At 32.5% G+C, this 7,092-nt stretch overlaps 1 pseudogene across 3 annotated transcripts; it reads right to left on the bottom strand.

Moving 5' to 3' along the window:
* Nucleotides 1–2,309: 2,309 nt before the first annotated feature.
* Nucleotides 2,310–5,331, bottom strand: LOC124820489 (F-box/kelch-repeat protein At3g61590 pseudogene; annotated as a pseudogene). 3 transcript variants are annotated; one of them, XR_015782790.1, is made up of 2 exons: nt 5,033–5,331; nt 2,310–3,823 (listed from the first exon to the last, which is right to left on the bottom strand). The product of XR_015782790.1 is annotated as an F-box/kelch-repeat protein At3g61590 pseudogene, transcript variant X1 (transcript). The 3 variants fall into 3 exon arrangements; XR_015782791.1 differs by having other exon boundaries at nt 5,183–5,331; XR_015782792.1 differs by lacking the exon at nt 5,033–5,331 and adding an exon at nt 3,912–5,020.
* Between the last annotated feature and the right edge of the window lie 1,761 nt (nt 5,332–7,092).

Here is a 7,092-nt window from a genome sequence, read left to right as displayed (position 1 = left end):
AAAAGAAATTACATATAATAAAATTTTAAAAATGATTTATTTTTATAATTTTAGCCTTTTATAGAATCTATTTTATGATTTATTAGATTTTTTAATAATTAAAAATTATTTATCATTTAATTAATTTTTTGTTTAAGTAAAAAAAAAATGAACATGCATGCACTCTAGTTTTCATTAGTATTGATAATTGAGATTGCTTTCTATTCAAAGGAGATTTGAGTGTTAAATAGGGTTTTGATTATAATATTTGAAGTAACTTTCAGTTTTTATTAAACAATGTATTGATATGTTTTAGGTAATTCCATTCCCATTCAATCACAAGTAAAATTAATTTCAAACTCTATTTTAAAGGTTACAGTAAATTTTTTTATTCCAATTAAATTCAACAAGACTCAATTTTTCAATTAAGATTCAAACAATCTCTCATGCCCCTTCACCATCAAATCTTAAAAAGTACATTTTCTTTGTCATTTTTCTATGTTAAAAGAAAAGTCAGTGAAATGGTTAGACCCAACAAAACCAAAACAAAAGCAAAATCCAAAAGAAATAAAAGCTTTGGACCAACCAATTGGTAGAAAAATTACATTTGTCTCCCATCTTTGACAGGGATTTGCAATTTTGCATAGCTATAAAAACCACTAGAGTATCAAACACACTGTTTTTATACCTTATAAGTGAAAATTCACAATCACAGTTCTATAAATAAGATTAGCAGTGAACTAACTTATTAAAAAAGTACTTATTACATGTTTGATTAATGGAATAAATCAATTTTACAACACCCCTTCTGAATGTAAATTAAAAGTTGAAAGTAATGTAAAGTTACATATTAATTAATACACTACAAATTTAAATTAAACACATACTTAAACTAAATTATTTGTTGATTAACAGTCTCCTTTACAATCATTTAAACTAACTCTATTTTGTAGCGAGTTTAATAAATTAAAAATTTATTAAACAGAAACTTAATACTAAATTATTTATTGATTAATCATCCCTTTACAACCGTTAAAACTAATTTATTTTTTTGACATGGTGGGGAACAGTCAATGAATCAATAACAGCACCTTCTTTGGACTAAATTATTTGTTGGTTAACACTCACCTGTGAATTTTATAAAGCATTAACAATTCCTTTTCAATACACTTGATAATGAACCACTATGTGAACATGATGTGACTTGTTTAGTATTTTGTTCAGATATCTACTTTACTTATCACACCACATCATTGGATATTCTTAGATCATTCCAATCAAATCTTAAATAACTCATATCTATGCTTCTCTAAATGTGAAAAGCATTATTTATAGAACTTAATTACGTCTCATGTATAATTTATAAACATTAAGAAAAAGTTTTCTAGTTTTATATTTCATAATTTATGAATGAGAAAAAATCAGTGGATAACAACTCCCATATCCTAACCCCAAGAAGTCCTTGAGAGGGCAATTGAATATTGAAATGTTGTAGGGAAGTGATAGCCATTTTGAAAAGGAAATTTGTATATAAGCTTTATTTGTCACATCTCCACCAAGGAAAACCCACCTTTGTCATAGCAGGCGTGGACCTCACTTCTCCACCAACCATCACAGACCCTTTCAAGTTGGCATGAATAAAATAATGTGTTGTACGGACGACACACCCACCACACTCATTCACACATGCACAACACAGATTGTGTTATCTGACCACAACATGTGTTGTGTTCTGCTCATTGGCTCATCAATAAATCAAAGGGATTACATGTCTTAGGACACTAGAAAAAATAAAAGAGAAGTTTTTAAAGTCCATTCAGTATCATTGAGTAGCCGTACACCCAAAAAGGAAATATGTATCTACATAAGAAATTTTGTTTCACCTTTCTCCTAAGTTCCTTAGATGAGACTTGACATGTTGGGGAAACTGATGAGGACTGTTTCAACACTGAACAACTTTCCCCTACAATGCAATAGTTTCCCAGCAATTAGATAATAGCACATGACTTCATTATTTTAAATCCAACACAAGTCAGTGCAGGACAGCCTGAATGTTGTTCCACAATTCTAAAGGACACTGCCACTGCTAGGCTGAAGAAAATTGGTCCATCCACAACCTTGGATTAGATGCTGTCCTAGTTAAAAAGGTGATAAAGAAAAGTTTGCATGATAAAAGTCATTACACCAAATTTTAGAAAGCCTAAGCAGTCAATCAAATATACTTAAATTCATGATTAACTCCATTTTCAAAGCATGCAGAGAAAAAATGCATAGCCTTTTGACTATGAAATACTTCTGTTTTGATTAATAATAGTAGCAAAACATGTAGATAGAGAGGAAACTAAAAATATGTGGCTATTTGTATTTTCAAATGCTATATAATATCCCAGTATCCACAAATAGCCAACCTTATCAGCAAGTACACTTTGTATAAAGATGTTGAAAAGCAGAAATCAAATTAAGCTTTACTAGAACAATGGAGTAAAATCAAGAAAACTCAGACACAAAAGTGTCAATACTAATAATAGTAGCGCAGCTGTTGATTGTTTGAAGAACAACCTATGGAGCAATTTCAAGCCTAGGCTCAAAGCAAAAACCAGTGAATAGCTGTAGAGGGAACCTCTTTGATACAGGGCATTTCTGTGACCATTTCCATTGTTTAAGGTTCAAATCAAATGTGAGGAGTGCTGGAGATCCATAACTTTGGATATATATTTGATCATCAGTACCACTGCTAGCAAAAACATCATCAAACTCCCCAAAGCCTTGAAAGTATCTATGGGGCATTCGTACAATCTCTTCCCACTTCCTATCATTAAGAACCCATATGCCAATTCCTTTTATTATGTCAGGCCTATCCTGCTTACCAATTCCTCCCACCATTACAAGTTTTTCCTTCATATTCATCAATCGGCCACATGTTAGTGAACAGGGTGCAGCAATAAAACTCCTTCTCAAGGTAGGTTGAGAAGTGAGATTAGAAATATTATATGCAATCAGTGCATGCCTACTTTCTGAAGGAACACCCCCAGCTAAGTAGACTAAAAAGTATAACACACCATTGCATATCACACTCTCATTACCACCTCTCCACCCCATCAAAACCTCTGTTGCAGTTGTCATCCAGGCCTCTTTCTCTGAGCGGTATATATGAATTGAGATCTCCCACTGGACAAAATCCTCAGGGATTTGTTTTGATTTCACAATTGCCAGAGTGTAACTGTGAGATTTCCTGTTCACTGACATTGCCAAAGCACTGTAATCAGAAAATTTCAGACCCGGAGGACCTTCAAGCCTTCTGCACCTTTTGGTAATAGGGTTGCACATGCATAATTTGCTTCTGCTGTCATTGTCCATGAAGCAGACTAAACCATAAGAAGAAACAACGAACCAACTAGATGTTTCGATGAAAGGAAGCTCAATGCCATACCATTTACGGGGAATGGGATCATAAGCATAACCAGTTGGTTCATCTGAGTAGGTGAACATAAAGTACCAAGGTCTCTGAGGCAATGAATTTGAAGGGTTCCATTGAAACCTTTCAGAAGTAATAATCTCATGCCATCTTTTACACACAGAACTTGCTCTGAAAATGCTTACAACGGGGAGATACGCTAGGATTCGCTCCACCAATTCATCAGGTAACACTGTGTTCACAGAAACAGCACTTCCCTCTGTATCAACTTCCTCACCAAATTCCAAAACTGAATCAAACTCTCTAGTCTCCCTACGTGCACCATCATCTAAGTGGCTTATCCATGATGTGTCTCCCGCCATGATAGAGTTGAAAGTAAAGGGTCACTCAGTATATTGGAAAGAACTCAGCTAACTCTGTTAAATCGTCCTAGCAAACAAGAAAGAAAACCAGTTATTATATCACCTGAGGAAATTCTAGATCATAGAAAATCAAACTAGTACAGGGGGTGAAGCACCTCATGACAAAATAGAAAAGACATTTCAAAAAATACACCCAATCCTGCCAAAGGAAGAACATACACAAATCAAACACACACAAAAATACTTTCTCGCGCATGATAAATGATCAAAGGATGAAGTAAACAGAATACAGCATGTGCACAATCAAATCTCACCAAAGATAACAAGACTCAAACAAAAAATCACCTCCTTACAATAAGAAAAACACTAATTCCAAACTTCTGGTTAGAGGACCACAACGAAACTAAAAGCCATCACATGTCCTACTTTTGTAGGTGTTTTAGAAAAGCTGGTCCAGTCCACATGCTACTGGGTAAGATGGTGAAGAAGTTTGGAAATAGCAATCAAAGCCAGACCCCACCTCGGGAAATTTCTTAAAAATTGTTTGGTTCTTCGAAATTAACATTGCTAACAAATCAAAATACAACGTTAGTAACAACCAAAAGGAGCTGATAGCAGATAGCCAAGTAAAGCAAGAATCGTCCGATATAATATTTAAGTATACGCATAGATAACACCGCAACCACACTCAAAAACAACATGCTTCGAGATGAGCTCATAAATTTCATGTCAATGTTAAACATACAAGGAAGGCACAAAGGAAAACCACGCACAACCCAAAGGCAACACTTTTATCAAACATACAAGAGTAACAATGTTCAAACACACACACACTATACCATTGGGAGAACAAACACTCAACCTGCTGGTTATCACAAGCATATTAAAAAATACTGCAAAAACCAACACACAATAGAAAAAATCCAGAAAACCTCCCTTCTTCACAGAGGAGCAACATTTAGAACCAGAAATTCACCCCATTAGAGATTTGGTGGAGATTCAAACATAACAAAAAATAAAAGGAGTTTTACTGAGAAAAGTGATATCAAACGATTAAATACCCATCAAGCAAACACCGAACATCCCTGAACCTCAGAGACTAATAAGCGAAACAAAAAACCCAAAACAGAAATCAAATTCCGAAGACGCAAACAGTGCAGATCAACGGACACAGAGGACCACCCATAAAAAACGGAAACACCCAACAGGCAGCCATTGAGAAAGAAAACATTTTGAAGATTGAAAGAGGAAACCCATTACACAGAGAGATAGATACCTCGTTTGAAAGACTCCAGCAGTGTGAGTGTGAAAAAGGGGTGCGAAGTGATGGAAGGGATTTATTATAGGGAAAAAGAAAAGGTTGAGAAGAATAAAATTATTATTATTAGGGAAATGGGAAATGAAAGGAGCCAGAAAAGCATTGAACCTTATGGGGGAAAACAGAATGGAGGACGTATAAAATTTTCCTTCAAATGGAAGAACAACGAAATGGGTTGCTCTAGATTTGGTTGATAAACAAGGCCAAGCAACACACTAAATAGAGAGAGAGTGAGAGAGAGAAAGAGAGTGACTGAGAAAGAGAGAGAGAAAGATTTTCTTTTTCCCTTTTGTTTATTTATTTTGGTGTGGGGTTGATACATCAAAAACGACAGGAAATGAAGTGCGGTTTTAGCGTGGGGGTGGCTAGTGCATTCTATGCGGGAATAGGGAAGCGCGTGCCGGGCGCGTGACAACCTCGCCTTAGTTATTATTTCTTTTTCATTTTTAATTTCCGTTACTAAAAAGATAACAAGCTTCCGTTTATTTTAGGAAAAAAACAATCAGAATAGGTAAAAATGAAAAAGGCTGGTAGAATTAATGAAAAATAAAATTAATTAAATGCATATGGTTCAACAAATTAAAAAAATGAGATTGATTTAAAGAAAAATTATCGAGAAATAGAGTGTGTTTGATGAGAAATACAGAGAATAGAGAATACAAATAAGAATGTGCAAAGTAAAGTATAAATTATATATTTTTACTAAAAATGAAGAGACGAAGATAATATATATATATATATATATATATATATATATATATATATATATATATATATATATATATTCATGATATTTACTCAGTTTTTAATTTTAATTTTTCAAATGAATTCATTTTATTTCATCAATCACTCATATCTTCATATATGCTAATCACACTAAATATGTCATTAGCTTTTTTATATTTAGTAGTTTGAAAAATGCTTAAATGTTTATTTCTTTTCCATGTTAAGAGGTGAATTTCTGTTTAGTATCCGGTTTTAAAAATGAAGACATGAACTTAACGTTGTTGCTATCAACTTAATGGAGAAGACCTTATTCATACATTTTTCATAACATAGGGACTCAATGTTTTCATTTTTAAAATCGGATACTAAACAAAAATTCACCTTGAAAACTAAGTAAACATTAAAGACTTTGAAAAATGTTAATTACACTCCTCTAATATTCCTTTTAACATGTTTTTATTAATTATTAGTTAAATGTATTAAAAGCTACAAAACTAAAAACCACACTATATAGTTTCAAATAAATTTAAACCGATAGGAAAGAATGTGTCAGAAAAGTATATTAAAAGAATATTTTCTATTTATTTACTTTATATGCATTTTTAGTCCACAAGTATTAATATTGTACAACTTTGGCCACTCACATTCTAATTAGAATCCAAATGACTTAACATCACACAATCACGAGACTTTGGAAGATGGTCTAAAATGTAATTGGACATTCTTTGTGTATTATATATGTTTATTTTGTTTGAATATGATTTTTTGTGTATTACATTTTCACAACTATAGTCGATGTCATTAACTTAGATTTTTCGCTTGCATACAAATTTCTTCACAAAATTTTCAATTGTAAAAGTTTGACTAATTTAACTTACAATGTTTCAAATAAACACTTATATCGTAGTTAATGGTAGTTTCCAAACATTTTATCATTCAAAACGATGGAAAATTGTGCATCATAATTTTTGCTTTTCAAAGAGTTGAAAATCAAGAAGACAAATGCAAACATAATAGAATAATGTTTGTAGCAAATTAAAAGTGGACTGACTTTTGTTTCTCCAATAAGAAAAAAAAAATCAATTTTCAAAAACATAATCTAATATTTGGTAGAAACAGAAAAGGTTCATACCATGTGCAACATGGATACACAATTAAGATGTTTCTAGAATTGTCGTTGTATTAAATTTTGACTTACACACCAACTTAATGTCTATTTCTCATTATGTTAATAATAAATTACATTTTTCTCTTTTTTTCCTTTTGGATTTCAACTCATACCTCTCAGTTTT

Source organism: Vigna umbellata, chromosome 11, assembly GCF_029865625.1.
Source record: "Vigna umbellata cultivar VRB3 chromosome 11, Vumbellata_1.0, whole genome shotgun sequence".
Taxonomy (NCBI): domain Eukaryota; kingdom Viridiplantae; phylum Streptophyta; class Magnoliopsida; order Fabales; family Fabaceae; genus Vigna; species Vigna umbellata.
Note: the sequence above shows the minus strand (reverse complement) of the source record. Positions and strands in the feature narration are given on the sequence as shown.